We start from the raw sequence: 22,114 nt of genomic DNA, 5'->3' as shown, positions 1-22,114 counted from the left end.
TAAGCCAAAAAAACCCAAAGTTTATTAAAGATTGGCCATATTGGGTTGACTCTTAAGGAGCCTAAGCATTTGTAACACTTGTATTCACAAGCCAGCCAGACAGAATCTCAGCTAGACAGAGACGAGGGAGGAAGGGTTTAGGGAGGATCTTAAGGAGAAGTTCAAGGAGGCCCTCAATGGGACTGGGGTGACTGGTCAAGGGTTGGAAACAGCTGGAGTATTTTTGAATCCCTTAATCCTTTGTCTCATCACTGATCATTCCTTATAAAATCTCAGACCTGGTCTTCTCCTTTCATCATACTCTATCACTCCTACCCACATACTACTGGACAGAACAAGAGGAAGTCATAAAATGGAGCTGCCTGGGTATAAATAAATTCAAGCTATCGAATTTCAACTGGGCTGTGATTGCATCAAAGCAATCCTTTTATTTTTTCCTAATTGATTCTCTCTCTCACTCCCTGAAAAATACCTACAAACCTTCTCTTCTTCTTCAAGTTTCCAATATATCTTCCCTCCTTTTTATCAACTAAGGATATTGACTCTTCATTACCAAGAAAATTGAGGCCATCCAATATGAGTTCTCTCTCATCCCCTTTTCTTCATTCCTTCATGATAGTCCTCAGTGTCTCCTCATTTCTCCCAGGATCTGACCATGAGGTGACCATTTTCCTTGCTAAGGCCAACTCCTCCGCATATGTTCTCGATATTGTATCTTTTTGTTTTTTTCCAGCAGGTTGTAATATTGATCATTATCCCCTCTCTCTCTAAACTTCAAGCTCTTCCTATTTTCTAGTTCCTTTTCTACTGTCATCAAACATACCTAAGTCTTCCCTATGCTTTGAAAAACCTTCGTTAGACCCTACTGTTGTAAGAGCAATATCCTAACCCCTCCCCTCATGCAGGTTAGACTAGTTTTTCCTTAAAAACTATTGAGATATTCCTTGAGACTTGGTTGGCCCTGGAAACTAAAGGTTCAGGTTGGTGACATTGTTTTGCTAGAGTACAAAGGACCTATGAGTTGTTGGAGGGGCCCTCAGATGTTTGACTGATGGATCATGTGTAATGGAAATTTCACTCCTCAATGCTTGTCCTTGTGGCTTATCCTTTGCCTGCTCTGTCCAAGTAGATTTTCACTTAAATGACTTGTCTTACTTTGTTTCAATATTGAATCTAAACTACCAAAGAATGGGCCTGAGTTACAGTATATCTATCATACCCTCAAAATCCTGTCCCATCTCTCCTTTCACAGCCAAACTCCCTGAAAAAATCTGTTCACAGTTGTCAACTTCATTTGTTTCACTTCTCATCCCTTTGTAATCTGGCTTCTGATCTCATCACTCAACTAAACTGCTCATTCCAAAGTTATTAATGGTTTCTTAATTGACAGATCTGATGGTCTCTTTTTTAAAAATTCCCATCCTTCTCAGCTTACTACCACCATGCTGCTTCTGATATTCTTGGCCACCCATACCTCCTGATTACTCTGTCCCTTGTGTGCTTTCGTGATACAACTTTCTCCTGGTTCTCCTCCTACCTGCCTAATCACTTCTCAAATCTCTTTGCTTGTTCATCATACATATCATATCACCTCAAGTTGAGGATGTTCCTCATGCTTCTTTCATAGGCCCCTTTCTCTTCTCCTCTAACATACAGACTTTCTACCTCTCTCTGCCTCGCTGTCTCTCCACCTCCCTGCCTGCCTATTTTCTCCATCTCTCTGCATCTCTACCTTTGTCTTTCTGTCCCTCTGCCACCTCATCAGTTGCCATGGTCTTCATTATCTCTCTGTTGATCTAGATATCTAGCCACAGTCTCTCCCCTGAACTTTAATCTCAAATCTTCAAATTGCCTATTGGATATTTCAAACTGGATGTCTTGAAGGCATCTCAAACTTGACGTGTCCAAGACAGAATTCATCATTTTTCTGTCCTCCAAACCCAACCTATTTCTATCAAAGATACCACTATTCTTCCACCAGATTCATAACCATAGCATTATCCTTGTCCCCTCACTTTCCTTTACCCCACATATACAATCAGTTCACATCTTGCCGTTTTTTTACCTCCAAATGTCTCCAACATATCCTTCATCACTTCATCCCCACAGTACAATCCCTAATGGCCCTCCCTGCTTTAACTCTCCCCATTTTAGTCCATTTCACTCACTGTCACCATAGTGATTTTCCCTATAAGTAGATCTGAGTATATCATTCCCCTGCTCAATCAATTCCAGTTATTTCATATAGTCTCTAGAACCAAATATGAACCCCTCTATTTTGCTTGCAAAGTCCTTCAAACATGGTCCCTACTATTTTTCCGGCTTTGTTATTGCATATTAATCAGTCCCTTCCTACACTACACAATCCAGAGAAATCAGCTTTCTCTTTGTACCTCAAATGCTTGTCCTTGTGGCTTATCCTTTGCCTGCTCTGTCCAAGTAGATTTTCACTTAAATGACTTGTCAATTAACCTATTTTCATTCACTGATCTTCAAACTTTCCTATAAAGGAGAATATTTATGACTAGGGCCCTTCCATGATGCAGTAGAAGAGACCCCCATCAGGACAGAAGAATACCAAGTGTCTCAAAAGGATGCTTTTGGCCACTCACTGCCTAGGCTGGTCCTGACATATTTTCCAGTATTTATTAGACTCTGAGAGTGAGCCAGACAAGTATTTGGAATGGTCCTGACCATAGGCAAGAAGGTTGACCTTTTAGGAAGTCTTCTTTTCTTAATGCTTTCTGGCTCTTTTTTGGCTCTGAGAATCCTACCTAACTCTGTTTGTCAGGTCCCATCCTTGGATTTCCTGGATCAGAAAAAAACCATCCTCTCCCAGTTCAGTAAAGCTCCATTATTGAGTTGGGGCCAGAGGGAAAAACAGGGAGTGGAGAGCAAGGAAGGGCTGAGAGCACTTAGCACATAGCAGGAACTCAACCCTGGCAGCATTATTGATTTCTCATCCTGTTCCCAAGTCACTATTCTTTTTTCATCTTTTTACTTTGTTCCTTGTCTTATGGAAGGCCTCACAATCCAAATGCCAATGTTGTTTTGTTAATAAATTATCACGTTTACTAATGAGAAAAGTGATGTTTATTGATTCACCAACCGTAAGATACATACTTTCAGGTGCTTTTCTAGAAGTAGAGATAGCTTTGCCAGTTGACCCATTTATCCTCTTTCACCTAATTAACAAACAGTAATAGAATGGAAACTGAAGTCAGAGGGTTTGAATTTAAACCCTATCTCTTTTATTACCTGTGTAGTAAAGTCGCTGAACTTTCTGGGCCTCAGTTTTCTCATCTATAAAATGGGGAGTGGGGTGAATTAGATGCTTTCTGAAATACATTCCAACTCTAGAGATTCATGATCTTTATTGTCAAGGGCACAATCTTCTAAGAGATTGGTGTCTCCAAATATAAGAATGAAGGATACCAAAAGCTCTTAGAACTTCCAATATAGTGACTAAGACACAGAAGCAAAGCCAAAGTTAAGTTCAAAGCTTATGTAATATACATCTACTTTGTTTCCTCAATTGTAGTCTTGAGTTCCTCCAGGGCTAAGACGACATCTCCTCATGTGTCTTACCAAGCACAGTGCTAGGCAAAGTCTGTACTAACCAATACTTTTCGAATTAGAATAATTCAGCCCATCTGGGTATGGCACCCCATGAACATTTCCTTATTAGCACCATATTATGTCTAATCATAGTGAAAACCAACCTAAAGACAATCACTTGTATAAGTAGGCATGGGGAGCACAGTGCAATGCAAATGAATGGTAGAATGATAAAGCAATAAACTAGTAAAATGGTGATAATAATGAGCCCTACCTCATACAGTTATCATAAAGATCAAATGAGATAATATTATAAAGCATTTCGCACAACTTAAAGTATCATATGAATGTTAGTTATTAATTCAACAACTTTTTCTAGTGTGGAGAAACATCAAAGAGTGTTGGAAAATGACAGCACAGAGTAGTTAAAAGACTTGCCGATGCTTGAACAGGTGGCAGAGCCAAGGCTTGAACTCAGGTCCTTGAACCCTCACTCCAAATCCAATAATCTTTCCACTATACCATTACACAAATTAAAAGATGATGTCAGCAACCTTTTTGACATGAGGAATAAGCTGGGGAAAGACAGAAGCAATATTTTAAGTTAAATATTTTCAAGATCTTCTGAAAGATCATCTATTCACCCTGTACCCTATTGCCTCCATGACTCTCCAGCTGAAAATGGGCCTTAAATGTGGAAGGAAAGGAATAACTAGTTTATGTGGTGTGATTTCAAGGCCAGCAATCATGGGATCCTAGGAATCTAAATTTTGGCATCCTGGGTCAAAGTCCTGGTTGTCCTATCCTTGTTATGGATCTGTTGGTACTCAAAACCTTAGAGGACCTACAAGAGTAGTGTGCTTCACATGAAGATCCTTCAAGAACTAAAAGTCCATAATGTTCCATGATCAGCCAATAGATTAGAACTTTGGTGGATGTGTCAGAAATGTTTATGAATGTGTTGTATTAGGGAAATCTAATACCACCTGCCCTCTGGTCTCACATTAAAGCAATGATTCTTAAGCTGGGATCTGTAGACAGAATTCAAGGTGAGGGGGGACACTCTGTGAACTTAGATAAGAAATAATTTCATCTTAATTTTCACTAATCTTTAACTGAAATTTAGTATTTCTTTAATTATGAATGTAGGTAATGAAACACAAGTGCACTAAGTTTCACCAGACTGCCAAAGGGTCCATGACAGAAAAACTCAAGAATTTCTGCAGTAAAGAGTTTTCCATTTTTTTCCCATGAGCAAGCCAGGTCTGTGATCCCTGCTACCAGGATGTTAAAGCTGATGGATCACTTGAGTTTGGACATTCTGAGCTGTGGTGAGCTTAAGCTGATATAATGCCCTCACCAATATGATGGACTGCTCCAGGTTAGAGATAGGGCATGTCAATGTGTTTGTGCCAATCACTAGTAGAAGCAGGTCATGAAAGGCTGCTGTACTTACAGGGAGGGTGAGAATAGGGAGAAATCTGATCTCAAAAAACACACCCCCAAACAAGATGATTGGTGAGAGAGTTTGGTATAGTAGATAGGGAACAGGCCTTGAAGAGATCTGCTCTTAGGCTTAAGAAGACCTAAGTTCAAGTTTTCCATTTTACCCATATTGGGCATTGACCTATCAGTGCCCCCAAACACTGCTCTGAGTTGTTGGTGCTGTCCTGCACTGATAGAAGGAGTTTCCTCTCTGGGAAGCCCTACATCAATGAAATCACATGTCCAGTCCCTTATTCTCTATCCCACCATGTAAGGGCCAGTTATAGGAACATAAACCAAAAAGTAGAAGCAGAGGTACTGAGGAAGTTATCTTTTCTCTTTAAGAAAAAAAAAGACAAATTAGAAGGGGGGAAATGGAAGTTTAGGTTAGCCGGTTAATATATAATTAACAAGCTTAATTGTTGCATTATGATTGCTTCAGTTTTTACATTTCTAGAATATGGCCAACTGTTTTGCCTTCCTGCTGACCAGTTTGGTTTGAGTTTCTAAAGGAATGCAGTCAGGGGCTGATGAGGCCTGTGCCACCAGGTGTGCCCCAGCTCTAGAAAGCATCCAAGACCAACTGTGGGAAGACCTGCTGCTGGTTACTTTGGTGGGGTATGACTCCACTGGGCTGCAGTAAACAGTTCCTCTTGCTAGTTCCCAATATGACAGAGACAGGACAGGACCACCCCAAACCGTCAGGGTACAAGGGAGAGTAAAAGGGACATTGTACTGGGGTGTGTCTTATCACTGCTTTCTGTCCAAACTATTTGATGAAACCCAGACAGTTTCCCCCTTCATCCTGTTTTTTAACTACTTATTATGTTTCATGTTCAGACTTGCAGACAGGTGGGAAAGTACTTTCCCCTCTCTCCTCCTCCCTTGACACACCTTTGCCCTTTCACCTCTCCCGTTATCAGAGAATTCTGTGGAAAGAGGTACTGGTTTTAAGAGCTTCACTTCTAATCACCTCTCAGTTTGTCTCTCACACAAAGAGTAGTTCATCTCTCTAATGGCTTTGTGCATGGGTTTATATTAACTTCTTGTATTATATTAACATATCATATCATATCATATCATATCATATCATATTAACCCCTTGTGCATTGTATGTCTCACATGGTGTAATTCATCTCTCTGAGGCTTTTTTTTAATTTTAAATTTTTACTTTTTTTACAAGTGTTTGTTTTCTTTCCCACAATAAAAAAAAAAGACCAAAAGAACAGTCTTGTAACAAACATGCATAGTTTTAGCAAAATAAATCCCCACGCTGACCTTGTCCAAAATTGCACGCCTTATTTTGCACTCATCACCTCTCTGGCAGGAGGTAGGTAATGCGCTTCATCACTCGTCCTCTGGAATTGTGCTTTGTCTTTGCATTGTTCAGAGTTCTAAAGTCTTTCCAAATTGCTTTTTGTATGATGTTAACATTGTATATAAACTGCTCTCCTAGTTCTGTTCAATTCACATTGCATCAATTAATAGAATTATTCCCAGTTTCCACTTAAACTGTTCCTTTCATCAATAGAATGTAATTCCATTACATTCATATACCATAATATTTTTAACTGTTCTCTATTATGCAAACACCCTCTTGGTTTCCCAGGTTTTTCAGTTACTAAGAATAGAGCTGCAAAAAATCTTTTTTGTGCATGTGAGTCCTTTTCCTCTTTTATTTCTTTGGGTTATCCACTTAGTAGAGGTGTCTTTGAGTCAGAGGGTATTCCTGATTTGGTGATTTTCTGGGCATAATTCCAAATTGTTTTCCAAAATGACTGTACCAATTCACATAGTTCCACCAACAGTGTACTAGTGTGCTTGTTTTCCCAAAGCCCCTCCAACATCTGTCATTTTCCTTTTGTGTCATCTTTGCCAATCTGACAAGCGTGAAGTGGAACCTTTAATTTTTCTCATTATTAGTGATTTTTGGAATGTTTTTTCATATGGTTTTGATTGCTTGGATTTTTTTTTCCTCTGAATGTTGCTTATTTATATATCTTGGACAGGTATCCATTGAGGAATGATTCTTAGAATGAATTAGATAATTAATTCTCATATGGCCTTATGCTATTCTGGGTTCCAAGCATGATGACTCCCTACTTTCTTCTTTTGAAGGCTGGGTTCATGTCACTTTTCATGTCTGCTGTTCATTTCCCCATTCTAAACAAATGACTTCTCTTACTTTTAGAAAAAATCTAAGCTTGTCACAAAGTGGCTTTATTTCAGAAAGGAAAGAAAAATATGAAAAAATCATAGAACTGTGACAAGTTTAGCATGAAATGGTACAGAATGAAAGCACCACCAAAAGTATGATAGCAGTGCTCTCTGTTGTGGCCAACTTTGCCTACTTACGCTTCCTATCCACAATGTTCATATCTCCTCTCCATGCTTGTACGCAGGAATTCTTGGAATTCTGCAATTCCTGTAATGCTCTCCCTCTTCAGTTCCATCTTTTAGGATCCCTACTTTTCCTAGAGCTCAGCTCAAGTGTTACCTCCAAAATTACTTTCCCCATGTCCCTTTGTGAACTCTCCTTGAGGAAATTAATTTTGTATGTATTTTTGTTTACCTATGATGTATGTGTGTTGCAAATCATTATTGTTCACCCCCAGTAGACTGTCAGAAGGTGTTTACATTTCACTCAGGTTCTTCCTGATCATGTCTTTCCTGAGGTCCTTCCAAGTTGTCTTCCAAGGACAGCTGCTTTTCCCTTTGGTTTTTACTGTTCTATGTTCATTTTGTGGCAATGTTTTGTCTATTTGGGGAGGAATTTGGAGAGCCTGGAATTTTCTGACTTTTACTTCACTATCTTCCCAGAATGCCCCAACTGTATGCTTCTTGAGAGCAGGGATATTTCCTTTGTTTTCTTTGTATTGCTGTAACCTAACACAATGCTTTAAATATAGCAGACAATAAATTATGGTTGAATAAAGTTGGACAAAATTCAGAAAAAAATTAAATTGGACAAAACTCAGATAAAAATAACTGATTCTAACACCAAACAATAAACAACCAAACCGGAAAATTGCATTATTACTCATCATAATCACTCTATTATGTTTTCACCTCTTTTCAGTGACTTTAATTTGCTGGTGATTTTTGTGAGTTTTTTGGAATTTCTATGTTCTGTCAAGATAAAATTTGAAAATAAAATATTTTAACAATAAAAAACAAAGTGACTTATTATTTCATGGATTCAGATAAGTTAAATCATTTCCCAGTAAAGACATCCCCAAACAGTGTCTTCACAGAGTTAGTTCCTAAGGAAGCACAGTGGACCCAGATTCCTATTCTCCAGTACCTTCCCTAGAAAGGGATTTATTGAACACATATGTGAGTTGCATTACATTAAGACTCTTGGGCTCTGAATGGGATCTTTCATATACCATTTACCCTCAAAGAGTTTTACAATTTTTATCAAATCCATAGGGAAAATGAATAGACATGCACAAAAATCATAGGAGTACAATTGAAGAAGAATGTATAGGATGATGGATTTACTATCCAATGGAAAAGAAGTGGAGTCAATTTGGGAATATTTCTTAAGGCAGTGAGTCTAGACTAGATTTAAAGAAAGGAAGGAATAAGTTATTGCAAACATGAACAGAAGAAATCAGTCTAAGCACTTGGGTAATCTGAACAAAGATTTAGAGGTGAGTTAAGGAAACCTTGTGTGTCTATCTGGGGAACTGGGAGAAGGAAGACAGTAAGAAGGCAGACCTGGAAGACAGAGTGAAATGGAGAACTGAGAGTAGAAAGCTGGGGCAAGACCCATGAGAGGAGGATTTTGGAGGCAATAAATGATTTAATATTCAACTCAAAACTTAGAGGGGAGCATTGAGTAAATGTGAACCGAAAGGCAATAATAGCAGACATGGAAAATTTTTCTTCTAGCAATATAAAGGCCAGTTTAGTGGAAAGGGTCATGGAATAGTATATAGATGAAGAAGCTAATGAGTATTGTATAGGCTAAGAGGGGAAGCAAGTGTGAGTCATGTTACAGGAAGTGACATAGTTAAACTCAATCCTAGGCTGTATACAGGAAACTAAAGACAGAGAGGTGTCAAAGATAATCCAGAAAATTTCAGATTTAGGGGTCAGGCAAGGTCCTAGGGGCTGCTCATTGAACAAGATAGTGAGAAAGGCATGGATGCTGAAGTTAGGGAGTTCCATCTTGAATCTAATAGATAGTGATAGGCCATTGTTTCTGAGAAATACTAAAGACAAATCTGCTACCATTCAGAAGGGTGAGGGACTGGGGGGGAAAACATTGGAGGCAATAGGACAAAATGTTAGGAAAAGTCTACATTGAGGGGACATAAAAGGAATCCATAAATAGAGGATGAGAAGGTTTGGAAGTGTCATAGGAACCAGAGCTGGAGACAGAGTCTCAGAGACAAAGTCTGGAAAGATGAGGTTATTTGATGTAGTGGATGTGTTCTTAACCTGAAGCTGTCCTCAAATTGATTTCAGAGGAAGGGGAGAAGAGTCCATGAACTTAAATGAGAAAAAAAATACACCTTTATTTTCAGCACCCTTTGCCTGAAATTTGGTATTTCCTTCCATTATTTAAAAAAAAATTATTCTTTTACATGATAACTTTATTATAAATTCAAAAGGAATAGCAAGTTATACATAATAGATTGAGTTTCATAATCAATCATCTTTTTTCCTTATTCTACCAAGTCATGGAAATACTTGTTTTATTTCTTAAGTTCAGAATAAAATTAATTTAATTTAATTTAAAAAATTATTCTGAGAAGAGGTCCATAGGCTTTACCAGAAAGCCAAAGGGGTCTGTAAAACAAAAAGTTCCAAATCTCAGATGTAGTGGGAAGAAAGCTGGAAGGGGAGGTAGCAGGCTTGGGTTTCAGTTCAGTATAACTTGGAGCAAGTCATATCATTTCTGAACTTCAGTTTCATCTCCTGTAAAATAAAGGGAGTGGATTAGATGATCTCTAAAGTCCATTTCAACTCTAAACCATTGGATCTGTGGACTGTGATCACAGAACCAAGGCCCTGCAGGCATCAGATGAATGGATTGTGCTTTAACAAGGAACAAAGGGCTCTAAGGGGGAGAACCAGAGGAAAGGAAGTCTGAGCTGGGAGTCACTAAGATTACAGTGAGAACAACAGGTAGCAGCCCTGCTCAGGTAGGAGCCTCTTGAAGCTTGAGGAGAGATCTGAACTTGTCAGTAGCCACAGTCTAGAATTAAAAGGATGGGAGCATTTCAAGTTAATTCTACATGCATATGACCTGCTCATTTCACATCCTCCCTTGTTTGGCAGCATCAAGTACTATTCAAATTGATCCATCTCACTTAACTCCTCCTCCCCTCCATTTATTTGTGTGGACAGCTACAAAATAAGAACACAACCACCCTCTACCAAAGTGTTTTCTAAGAGGTTGAATTCCTTTTTTAAAAAGATGACAATAATATCAAAAATGAGTTCTTCATCGTTTAACGTGAGGAAACATTTTTATGGGAGTAGCATTCTTTTCTATGCCATGGCCAGGGTCATTTTTCAATGAACAACAGCTCCATTAATTTGGGAGGTGGGGTTGGGGGTGAGATGCAGCATAATGACATCGTCCAATATGGGTAAATTTTTTTGTTTTTGTTTTGTTTTTGTTGTGTTTCTTTTTTTTTTTTCTAAATTGCCTGGGGAAATAAAGAGTGGGAAGATTTGTGAGTTCTTTAGCTTGGGGTGAGGATGAGGAGAATATCATGGCTTGGTCTTCACCTGTATCTTTCCCCTTGCCTCCTCCCCAAGAGATGGATTCAGATTAAAAAAATGTCTCCTGACTCTATGCCTCCATAAATGCTGTTTATTGATTTTTTTTCAAAAGTCTTTAGGGTATTTGGATAAAAGATACAAACATGAGAAAAATGTATTATACACCCATAGGGAACTTCATATTAAGAACTGTTGGGGAGAAAGGAAGGATACATTGATGAATGTGGGTGATGTAAAAACAAAAGAAAATAAAATAATTTGTTTTTGCTTTTTAAGCCATTGCAGATGTTCTGGTGTTGGTAAGGCAGACAACTTACCAATGTCATGTACAAAAAACTTTCCAATTAACATACACACACACACACACACACACACACACACACACACACATCACACACTTAGCTGACTTTAAGTCAGTGGACGTGGGTTTACCTCGCAACTTCAGGTACTTTTTTAGACTGTGTTATATTGGCATATGAGGCTAGAGAAGAAAGCTGAGATGAGTGGATGACTTATAATGAGCAGGGGTTTGCCTCTATATTACCTGTTAGCCAGGTTCTAACAGCCACACTTTATGATTGCTTACCGAAAAGCCTTGAATCTGAGAAGTTCAAACCATGATATAGTAACCATTCTTGTTAATCCTTCCTCATACACAACTCTACTTAGTCAGAAAGCCAGACTGTCCACCCCCAGGGCAGTCCTGACCTCTTCTCCTGCATACATTCCCTACAGTCTAACCAAGAGGATAATGGCCCCTGCTGTCCCACAGAGACCCAAAAAGGAAAATCTCATATTAACTTCCTGTTGTTGCTCCCATGGACCCTTCTTCCTTAAATGGAAAAAGAAACATAGCCTCTGTGCCATTCGCTGATGAACTGATCAATCAACAAGATTCTATTCAGTTCTCCCTATGTACTAGACAAAGAAAAATGAACAAATTCCTACCCTCAAGAAGCTTGTATTTTATTAGAAGATACTACACACACACACACACACACACACACACACACACACACACACACACATACGCACACACACGCACAAACATAAAGATACAAAAAAAAATACTGAGCATATAAATAAGGAAGAAAATGTGAACTTCTGTAAAGATCAGGAAGGACTTCAAAGAAGGATAGACTAGAGCTGGAAGAAATCTCAGAAGCTTTAATTAATTAATATTCAGTGCAGGATCAGAAAATGCAAAGGAATAAAGGTGGGAGATGTGAGGTGTATGAGAAACAGGAAGCAAGGCAGACAATAAGTATTTATTAATTGTTTTCTAATGTACTAAGTTCTAGAGATACAAATACAAGCAAAAAGATAAGGTCCTCTGCCTTTGAGGACCTTATATTCTAATGGGGAAAAATAGCGCATTAAATGGAGCTGAAATGGAATGGGAGGAGGGGAAGAAGATGGTTTCATGTTGGGACATGGTGATAAAGAGTAGAATGTCAGAAACAGAGCCAGGAGGAGAATGAAGCATGGCTGATCTAGGCCCACGTACAAGATGGAACTCACCAATGGGAAAAAGGGGCCTAACATGGTGGAAGGATGTCCCAGAGTGAGAAGGTCCCAGTAGTAAGGGAACTATGAGCAGTTAGGTGGTACAGTGGATAGAGTACTGAGCTTGGAACAAGGAAGATTCTTCTTCATGAGTTCAAATCTGGCCTCAGATAGTCACTACTCACCAGTTATGTGAACCTGGGCTGGTCATTTAAATCTTGTTTGCCTTAGTTTCATCATCTATAAAATGAGCTAGTGAAGAAAATGGTAAACCACTGCAATATCTTTGCCCAAAAAAACAAAAACAAAATAGGATCACAAAGAGCTGGAAACAGTTGAATGACAATAACTAAGAGAGGTTCCAGGGTGAGAAGTCAGTTGAATTATAGTGGAAAAGTCCTGAGAGTCCAAAGAATATCTAATAAGGGAACAGCAAAAGGTCAATTTGGTTGAATCACAGCCTGCATGAAAGGGAATAATATATAACATCCAACTGGAGTACCTTAGTGGATTGAGCTTAATGATAGCTAAATATCTTGCTAATCCATGGGTGTTGATATAAATGTACTGAATCTTTGCTTGTTATGTGTTTACCTCTCTACCTATTATGCACCCGAACTGTTTAATTGGAAATACAAACCTCTGGTGTAATTAAAACTTATGTGGTCCATCCATCCATTCTGCCTTCCATCTCAGTAACAAATCATTTTTGTTCATGAATTTGTATAAGTGGATATTATTGTTCAGGAACATAAAACAAAAATGGTATATGCATAAGCTGTAAACAATATCAGATTTTCATTAGATTTTTAATAGCAACCCTGCTGAAATCTAACAAATCAATCAAATGGCATAATGTCAGGCTAAGTTCCTGGTTTTTTTAGGTTTAAAACAAAAAAAATTAAAGAATTTACTGATTTACTTGGAGAGCCAAAGTATAGTAATAGCTCATGCGTCCAGAGACCAGATATCCAGAGATCAGGTGTCAAAAAGGTCACTTGTCCAGCAATCTCTGTTCTCCATTGTCTGGTAACCTCTATTCTTCACAGTGAGGTTTTGTTTTGGGGCTGACTCATTGGACATGTTTGTTTGACCAGATGAGACTCTGGGTAGCCACTAAAAAGCCCTCGCCTCCACTTTGAAAACCCAGATGTTGGTGTTTCTCTCTCTGGTAACTATGTATGTATGTAATGGTCAGTCAGTTGGATCTGTCTGTTGATCTGTGATGTATGATCGGACAGTTGGAAGCCCTGCCTATTGGTCTTTCTGTTTGTAATTTCTGCTTGTAATTTTTGTTTGTATTTTCTCTAAAGTTCAAGGTGCTGACTTTCTCCCCTGAACTAAGTGAATGATATATGTGTTTGATTAAAGTGATTGCTAACCCCTCAAAAGTTGTTTTCCTTTTAGAAAGGCAGATCTAAGAATGTGTAGGTCCTCTTGTATATGCTGGGGTCCTTGCTGTTACACTAATGACTTCTTGTCTTATCCATAGCTACTGCATCCAAAACCTCTAAAAAATATATACAATGGTCTCAGGCCATGGAGGAGCCCAAAAAGGATTTTGAAAATCAAGTGAGAGGTGGAAGAAAAACTGGGAAGAGAAATGAGAGCAATGCTAGAAAATCATGAAAAAAAAGTCACCAACTAGCTAAAGGAGATCCAAAAAATGCTGAAGAAGATGACATCTTTAAAAATAGACTAACCCAAATGGCAAAAGAGGTCCAAAAAGTCAAGAAGGAGAAGAATGCTTTAAAAAGCAGAATAGGTCAAATGGTAAAGGAGATTCAAAAGCTCACTGAAGAAAATAGTTCTTTAAAATTAGAATGGAACAGATGGAAGCTAATGACTTTATGAAAAACCAAGAAATTACAAAACAAAACCAAAAGAATGAAAAAATAGAAGACAATGTGAAATATCTCTTTAGAAAAATAACTGACACAGAAATTAGATCAAGGAGAGATAATTTAAAAATTATTGGACCACCTGAAAACCATGATGAAACAAAGAGCCTAGACATCATCTTCCAAGAAATTATCAAGGAAAACTGCCCTAGTATTCTAGAACCAGAGTAAAATGAAAAGAATTCACCAAACACCTCCTGAAAGAGATTCCAAAAGGAAAACTCCTCATAATATTGTAATCAAATTCTAGAGTTTTCAGGTCAAGGTGAAAATATTATAAGCAGCCAGTCAAGTATTGTAGAAACACAATCAGGATAACACAGGATTTAGCAGCTTCTGCACTAAGAGTTTAAAGGACTTGGAATAGGATATTTCAGAGGTCAAAGGAGATAGTATTAAAACCAAGAATCACTTACCCAGCAAAACTGAGTATAATGCTTCAGGGGAAAATGGAATTTCAATGAAATAGAGGACTTTCAAGCATTCTTGTTGAAAAGACCTGAGCTGAATAGAAATTTGACTTTCAAATACAATAATCAAGAGAAACATGAAAAGGTAAACAGGAAAGAGAAACCTTAAGGAACTCATTAAAGTTGAACTCTTTACATTCCTAAAAGGAAAGATGTTATTTGCAACTCATGAGACTTTTTTCAGTATTAGTGTAGTTAGAGGGAATATATATATATATACATATATATATATATATGTAGGTGGGCATGGGTAGGTAATGTATGTGTATATTATATATGTGTAGGTATGTAGATATACATGGGTGTATATGTGCATGTGTGTATATGTATATATATGTATGTATGTATATATATATATATATATATATATATATATATATACACATACACACACATAGACAGAGGGCATAGGGAGAGCTGAATGTGAAGGGAGAAGACCTAAAAAGATAAAATTTACTGTTGAATGAAATATACTAAGAGTAAGAGAAAAGGAGAGGTAGAATGTAGCAAATCACCTCACGTAAAAGAGAGAAAAGAAAGAGCTTTTACAATGGAGGGTAATGGGGGGAAGATGACAGGAAATAATTGAGCCTTACTCTCATGGGATTTGGTTTAAGGAGGGAATAACAAACACTCAATTGTATATGGAAATCTATTTTACCCTGCAGAAAGGCAGGGGAGCAGAGGATAGCACAGGGAAGATAATAGAAGGGACAGCAAATTGAGGAAAGGGATAATCAGCAGCAAACACTATTGTGAGAGGACAGGTCAAGGGAGAGAATGGAATAAATGAAGGGTAGGATAGGACAGAGGGAAATGTGGTTAATCTTTTACAACATAACTATTAAGGAAGTGTTTTGCATTGTTACACATGTACAACCTATATTGAATTGCTTGTTTTCTCAATGAGGGTCAATGGGGAGGGAGGGAGAGAATATAGAACTCAAAGCTTTAAGAATGAAAGTTAAAAATTGTTTTAACATGTAACTGGAACTTAAGCTGTACAGACAATGAAGTACAGAAATCTATTCTGCCCTACTAGGAAAATAGAAGGGAAGGGGGATGGAAGAAAGGTGGGTAATAGAAGGGAGGACAGATTGGAGGAAGAGGTGGATGGGTTGCATGCTTTCATGGGATGGGGGGTGGGGAGAGATGGGGAGAAAATTTTGAATTCAAATTCTTGTGGAAGTTAAGAACTGAAAATAAATGAACTATATATTTAAAAAGAAAATAGAAGAAAAAAGAAAAAGAAGAAAAAAAGAATCTCTCCTATAAAATGACTACATGTTCTTTAATTTCTACTCAGAGATCAATTTTTTAATTCATTGTTTTCATCAGGCCTTTGCCAGAGTACTTTGTTGAGTTCTGAAGACCTGAGACACATACAGAAGGATCACCAAAAAAAAAAAAAAAAAAGATTTAAGATCCAGACTTTAACACCTAAGAGAAAAAGATACAGGAAAATAGGATTCATCAGAAAAGAAAACTAAAGGAGAACTTAGCAGTCATCAAAAAATATGAAGGGCTGTTCTATAGAGGGTATTGACCTGTTTGTTTCTATATCCTTTAAGGAGAGAGTCAAGTCAATAAACTTTTATTAAGCATTTACTATGTACCACAAACTATGCTAAGTACTGAGATATAAATACAAGCAGAAAGAATGACACTACTTGCCCTCAAGGATCTTACATTCTATCAAGGAAATACAATAAATAAAATGAGGCTGAAGGAGGAGAGGGGTTAGAAAAGAAAGTACCTCCTAGTGGGAAAAGTACCTCCTGAAATAAATCAAAAACATAAGTGAAGGAGAAAAGAAATGCATCTTTATTTGAGATAAAGAAGTTGGCAAACTGAGGTTACCCATGTCTGCAGAGTGCCATGGATTTCCCAAAATAGAGATCCATGGAAAAGTCTTTTATACCTTTAGGAGGGGAAGAGGAGGAGACAGCATGAGGTAGCAAGGCCTGGTCATGAGAGCCCAGCTACCCTCAGCGATTTGAGTGTGGAGAACCGCTTCATTCTAGTTGTTTTGCCCTTCATGCCATGAATACCAAAGGAAGGGGGGAAGGACATCAAAGGCCTAGATCCAGCTTGAGCCAGGTTCCTCCACAAGACAAGATCTCAGGACAGGCCTCTTTAAGGTCTGACTCAGCTCAAGCTAATCCACACTATCTTGTTGGGAATGCTACTGAATTCTAACATTGCTAGGGCCATTTAGGGTGTGGCAAGTAACATTACATTTGGTATTAATAATGTTTGTCCTTATTTTAACAATTGTCTGTCATGGGCATGGTGGAGAAAGGAATCTGGAGAGGCAAGAGCGAAGTCCAGAGTAATATGAAGACATGACTATTCAGCACACTTTCTTTGTGTAACTCAGGTTTTTCTGGGCACTTCCAGTTCTCCAAATATGGAGATAATATTTAGAGGCATGCCCAGAGAAGCTGGAGCTACACTTAAAATGGAGGTTCAGGGAGGAAACAACCAGTCAATGAAAGGGGCTGCAGAATGAGTAAGACAGTAGTGTGAGGTGGCCAGATGCGGAGTGAACTTTTACTCCATAGCCATAGATTAAATGACCTTCCTTGGTACAACACCTCTACTCTTACCCTTGCCAGCCACAGACTCTTGGACTTAAGTTATTGATGATTCAAACTGATTGTAACAGCCATCACCAGCCATAAAGATTCCAAATGAGAACTTCATGAACCACTTTGCTTGTGATCAAGTTGGAAAAGAATGACGGTGTCTATGTGCTTACAGAGCTGAATCAATCTTTTATCAATCATTGCAAGGGCAATGACTCAACTTACAGGGCAGAAATATCAGTGGTAAAGATGCCTAAATTGGTAGATCAAGAAAGAAAAGCAAGTTAATCTATATATCTTACCATAAGGCATAAAACTTATAGAGTGTGGTCTGAGAGCCCCCAGGTTCTCAAATGTTTGGCTAGATTGCCCGTCCTTAGTATCAAAACATTTGTCATTTGAGATTTATTCCTTTGAGTTAAAAAACAATCCTCTTCCTGTCATATTCTGAAAATTAAAAAAAAAAAGAGGAACACATTGTTGCCAAAACCTTGATGAAGAAAATATTGAGTGAAATTATAAATCCTCTCTTCTAGGCTGGCTTCCCCAACTTCCTTCAAGTCCCAGTAAAATCCTACTTTCTACAAGAAGTCTTTCCAATTCCATCTCAATTCTGGTGACTTCTTTTGATGCTTTTTAAATTACCCTGTATATAGCTTGTCTATACATAGTTGCTTCCACATTGTCTCCTCCAGTAAACTGGGAGCTCTTTGAGAGCAGTGATTGTCTTTTGCCTTCCTTTGCATCCCCCATCCTTAGCACGGTGTCTGGTACATAGTAGGTATTTAATAAATGTTTATTCACTGACTTTCCTTAATTAGATAAATCTGCTTAGTCCCAGGATAAACTGAGGCAACATGAAAGTACGGGAAGGAAGTGTTGCTAAGGACAGAAAGAAGAGCTAGGAAATGCTGAAGGCTTGTGCTCTTTCTTCCCTCACCAAAATTTCAGCTAGGGCAAGTAGCTTGCTATAATCACAACTCACTTTAATAGAATGCTTTAAGGGTTTCCTTAATTGTTTTCAATATATCATCCCATTTGAACTGAGCTCACAACAGCCTGGTGACCATTATTATCCCCATTTGACAAATCAAGAAACTGAAGCTCAAAAAAGGAAGGTGATTGATCCATGATCACATAGCTAGTTACAGTAAGTGTTGGAGGTGGGATTGAAGTATGATCTCCTTAGATTCAGTGCTACACCACATTTTGGGTCCAGTTGTTTCAGTTGTGTGTAACTCTTTGTGATCTTTTAGGGTTTTCTTGGCAAAGACACTTGAATGTTTTCTCATTCCTTCTCCAGCTCATTTTACAGATGAGGAAACTGAGGCAAACAGTGTTTAAATGACTTGCCCAGGGTCACACAGTTAGGAAGTGTTTGAGACTAGATTTGGACTCAGGTCTTGTGTCTCCAAGTTTGATGATTTATCCACTATGCCATCTAGCTGTCTCTAATTCCCTTAATACTTTCCATTTAATAAGAATATTAAATTATTTATATATGTGGATATATATGTATGAGAGAGAGAGAGAGAGAGAGAGAGAGAGAGAGAGCATATTCTATCCATTCTGTCCACTATGCCATCTGGCTGCCCCTTATACCACACTGCTTTTCATTATCATATAATAAAGTGAATGCTGTACCACTAAGGTATATTAGTCTGTCTTTGTAACTAGGGAATTATAGCATGCAAAACCAGAGGAAGCCTTCTAGATCTATTGCCACCCTGTCATTCTATAGAGTAAAAGATAGCTGAGGTCCAGAGAAAGCAGGACCTTCATCAAGGTCACACCAGCAGTAAATAATAAGAAAGCTGGAATGTGAACTCAAATTTGACTCCAAATCCAAACCCCACTGCTTTCTCAGATGACAGTATTGTTTTGAAACTATTCATAGGGCAGTGCAAAAAGCTCCAGACAGGGCATGAGGGGACCTGGCTTGGTCACTTACTAGGTATGTCACTTTAGACAAGCCATTTCTCTGTTTTCTTCCTCAGTTTCCTCATCTGTAAAGTGAAAAAGTTGCAATAGATGATCTCTAAGATCCTTTCTAGCTTTGACATGAAGGAAATGCTTGAAGATCAGTTGAATACCGTAGTCATGGATAGCTCAGTCATTTCCACTCTCACAATAGGCCAGAGCAGCCTAGAGGTAGCTCCGTAGTTCAGTGGATGGAGTTCTGGAACTGGAATCAAGACGGACCTGAGTTCAAATTTGACTGCAGACTCTTATTAGCTGGGTGAGCTCTGTTTGCCCCACCTTCCTCACCAGTAAAATGAGGGTAGCAGTAGTACTTCTTTCTCAGGGTTGTTGTAAACATCAAATGACATAATATTTGCAAAGCGTAGTGTATAGACTGCCAGGCCTACAATCAAGAAGACTCATCTTCAAGAGTGCAAATCCAGCTTCAGACACTTACCTGTTGGGTGACCTTGGGCAAGTCACTTCACCCTGTTTACCCCAGTTTCCTCATCTGTAAAATGAGATAGAGAAGGAAAGGCAAATCACTCCATTGTCCTTGCCAAGAAAATCCCAAATGGGGTCACGAAGAGTCCAACGAGACTGAAAACAACTGAACAACAACGCAAAAAGCACCTGAAACGTAGTAGGTACTTCATAAATGCTCGTTTCCTTCCTTATAACAACAGTATTATTATCACAACTCATGTTCAGGAAATTAATGGACTAACATTTTACAGTGAACTTCCTTTCCCTTTCCCACCCTACCAAGTTCTCTGGCCACAGAATTTTCCAACTTGCCTTGTCCAAATGCACCCCCCTCACCTAGAGGTGATTTTTAAACTTTATTAAAATTCTAGATCTTTCAGATATGAATTTCCTCCAGGCTGTAGGTGTGAGTAGCAGTCACTCTAGACACCCACAGTTTACAGACAGATTGGCTCCATTGTCAGCAGCCAATGTTTTCAAAGCAAATCCCCAGTTTACTTTGTCAGCCTAGGAAGCGAAAGTGCCCTGGGGAGTATTGAGGAATTAAGTCCCATTGGGTAATCATGAGGCATGAAATTAACCCCTGGGAAAACTTGGGAGTCTTGACTGCCTGATATCAGAATTCAGAGGCTCAATGTAAACACCAAATCCTACTACCATAACAGATACTTGTGAACAATTCCAAAGGAAATCTGCTGTTACCAAACCCACCACGGCAACAGCATAGAATACATAAAAAGGGGGAAATCCAAAACGATTTGCCAGAAGTACAGGAATTCTCACTGTGAAAAGACTAGTAGTCAGAATCTTTTTTCACTGTTTCTCTTGCCCATGATCGAGGGAGCTCTGCTACATATTTGTGGCTCTCTGGGTGTTTGCGGTATGTTTTGCTATTGAATACATATGGGTAGAAACAAAGTGGGATTATCATCCACCTTACAGATAGAAAGATTAGAGCACCCAGAAAATCAACCACATGTATTAAAAACTCCAAAGATCAGAACAATCCTGCCCGGCTCTGACCCCTGCCTGCAAGGAGTTTACCATCTAACAAACTCAGAAAAGCACAATTGAAAGGTAAAGGTACCTAACTGTGCACTTTAAGAGGCAGAATGACTGATGGGACAAGGGAGAGATAGCTGGAATGAACTGAAGTGATTAGGGACACTGTGGGTGAAGTTAATCTGGGAAAGGGTGATAAAAAAAAGTGATTCAGTGAGGGAGGATCAGACGTGATTTTGGTAGGAGCAAATAGAGGGAGGTAGGGTGGATGGAGCGGGGAGAACAACGTGTTCTTTGGCTTGGAGGCAGGAGTAAACAAGTCATATAAGTGAGGGACAGAGTCTAAGATAGAGATTAGGTGACTCAGAGATATGCAGGGAAGTAACTGGGTAGCATGGGCTTGGAACAGAACACTGCTGTCACTTCCTAGGCACTTGATCACCTGCCTCTGAGCACTGGTTTTCATATCTGTAAAAGGAGGAAGCTGAAACCAACCTCTAGTTTTCTGTGATTCCATACCTCTGGAGTCTTAATCTAACCTTTGTTCTTAATATCGTAAATGAGAACAATGTTCTAACCAACCTATCAAGATATTTCCACTGTCTGTCTCTTAGGAACCACGCAGGTAATCAACGAAATCTTTCCTGCTTGCCTGGTATAATCATATTTGCAAATCTACCTTAAGCCAGTGGGTTCTGAAATATTTTTGATCAGGAACAAATCCCCAAGGGCAAAGACTGCTTCTTCTCTGCTTATTCCAATGACTTGCATATTTTAAGGTACATGTTAATTTTGCCACAATTTAATAAAACTAAGCTATACATGTTCTCATTATAATTCTGTGTGTCTCTCTTTTTCTGTATATACATATATATAATTTCATATTATTATCAAATAGAAAGTATTAAGAAAATTAGGGACAGCTACATAGCACAGAGGATAAAACACCAGGCCTGGGGTCAGGAAGACTCATCTTCCTAAGTTCAAATCCAGCCTCAGACACTTACCAGTTGTGTGACCCTGGGCAAGTCACTTAACCCTATTTGCTTCAGTTTCCTCATCTGTAAAATGAACTGCAGAAGGAAATGACAAACCACTCCAGTATTTTTGCTAAGAAAACTCCAAAGGAGGTCATGAAAAGTCAGCCATGACTGAACACCAACAACAAACTAAGGAAATTGCCCATTTACATCACTACAAAAGTTTAGATGCTGATACATTCTAAGCATTCATTCGTTCAATGACTCTCAGGAGAGACACTGGAATAGAGAGAATTAGAAAATGTCTGTCTGAATTTCAGCCCTGATACTTACTATGTGTGTGACCCTGGACAACTCCTTTAACTTATGAGCCTCTGGTTCCTCATTTGTAAAATAAGGACAATAATATACTACCCTACATTACAGAGCTTTTG

Source organism: Notamacropus eugenii, chromosome 4 (assembly GCF_028372415.1).
Source record: "Notamacropus eugenii isolate mMacEug1 chromosome 4, mMacEug1.pri_v2, whole genome shotgun sequence".
NCBI lineage: Eukaryota > Metazoa > Chordata > Mammalia > Diprotodontia > Macropodidae > Notamacropus > Notamacropus eugenii.
Note: the sequence above shows the minus strand (reverse complement) of the source record.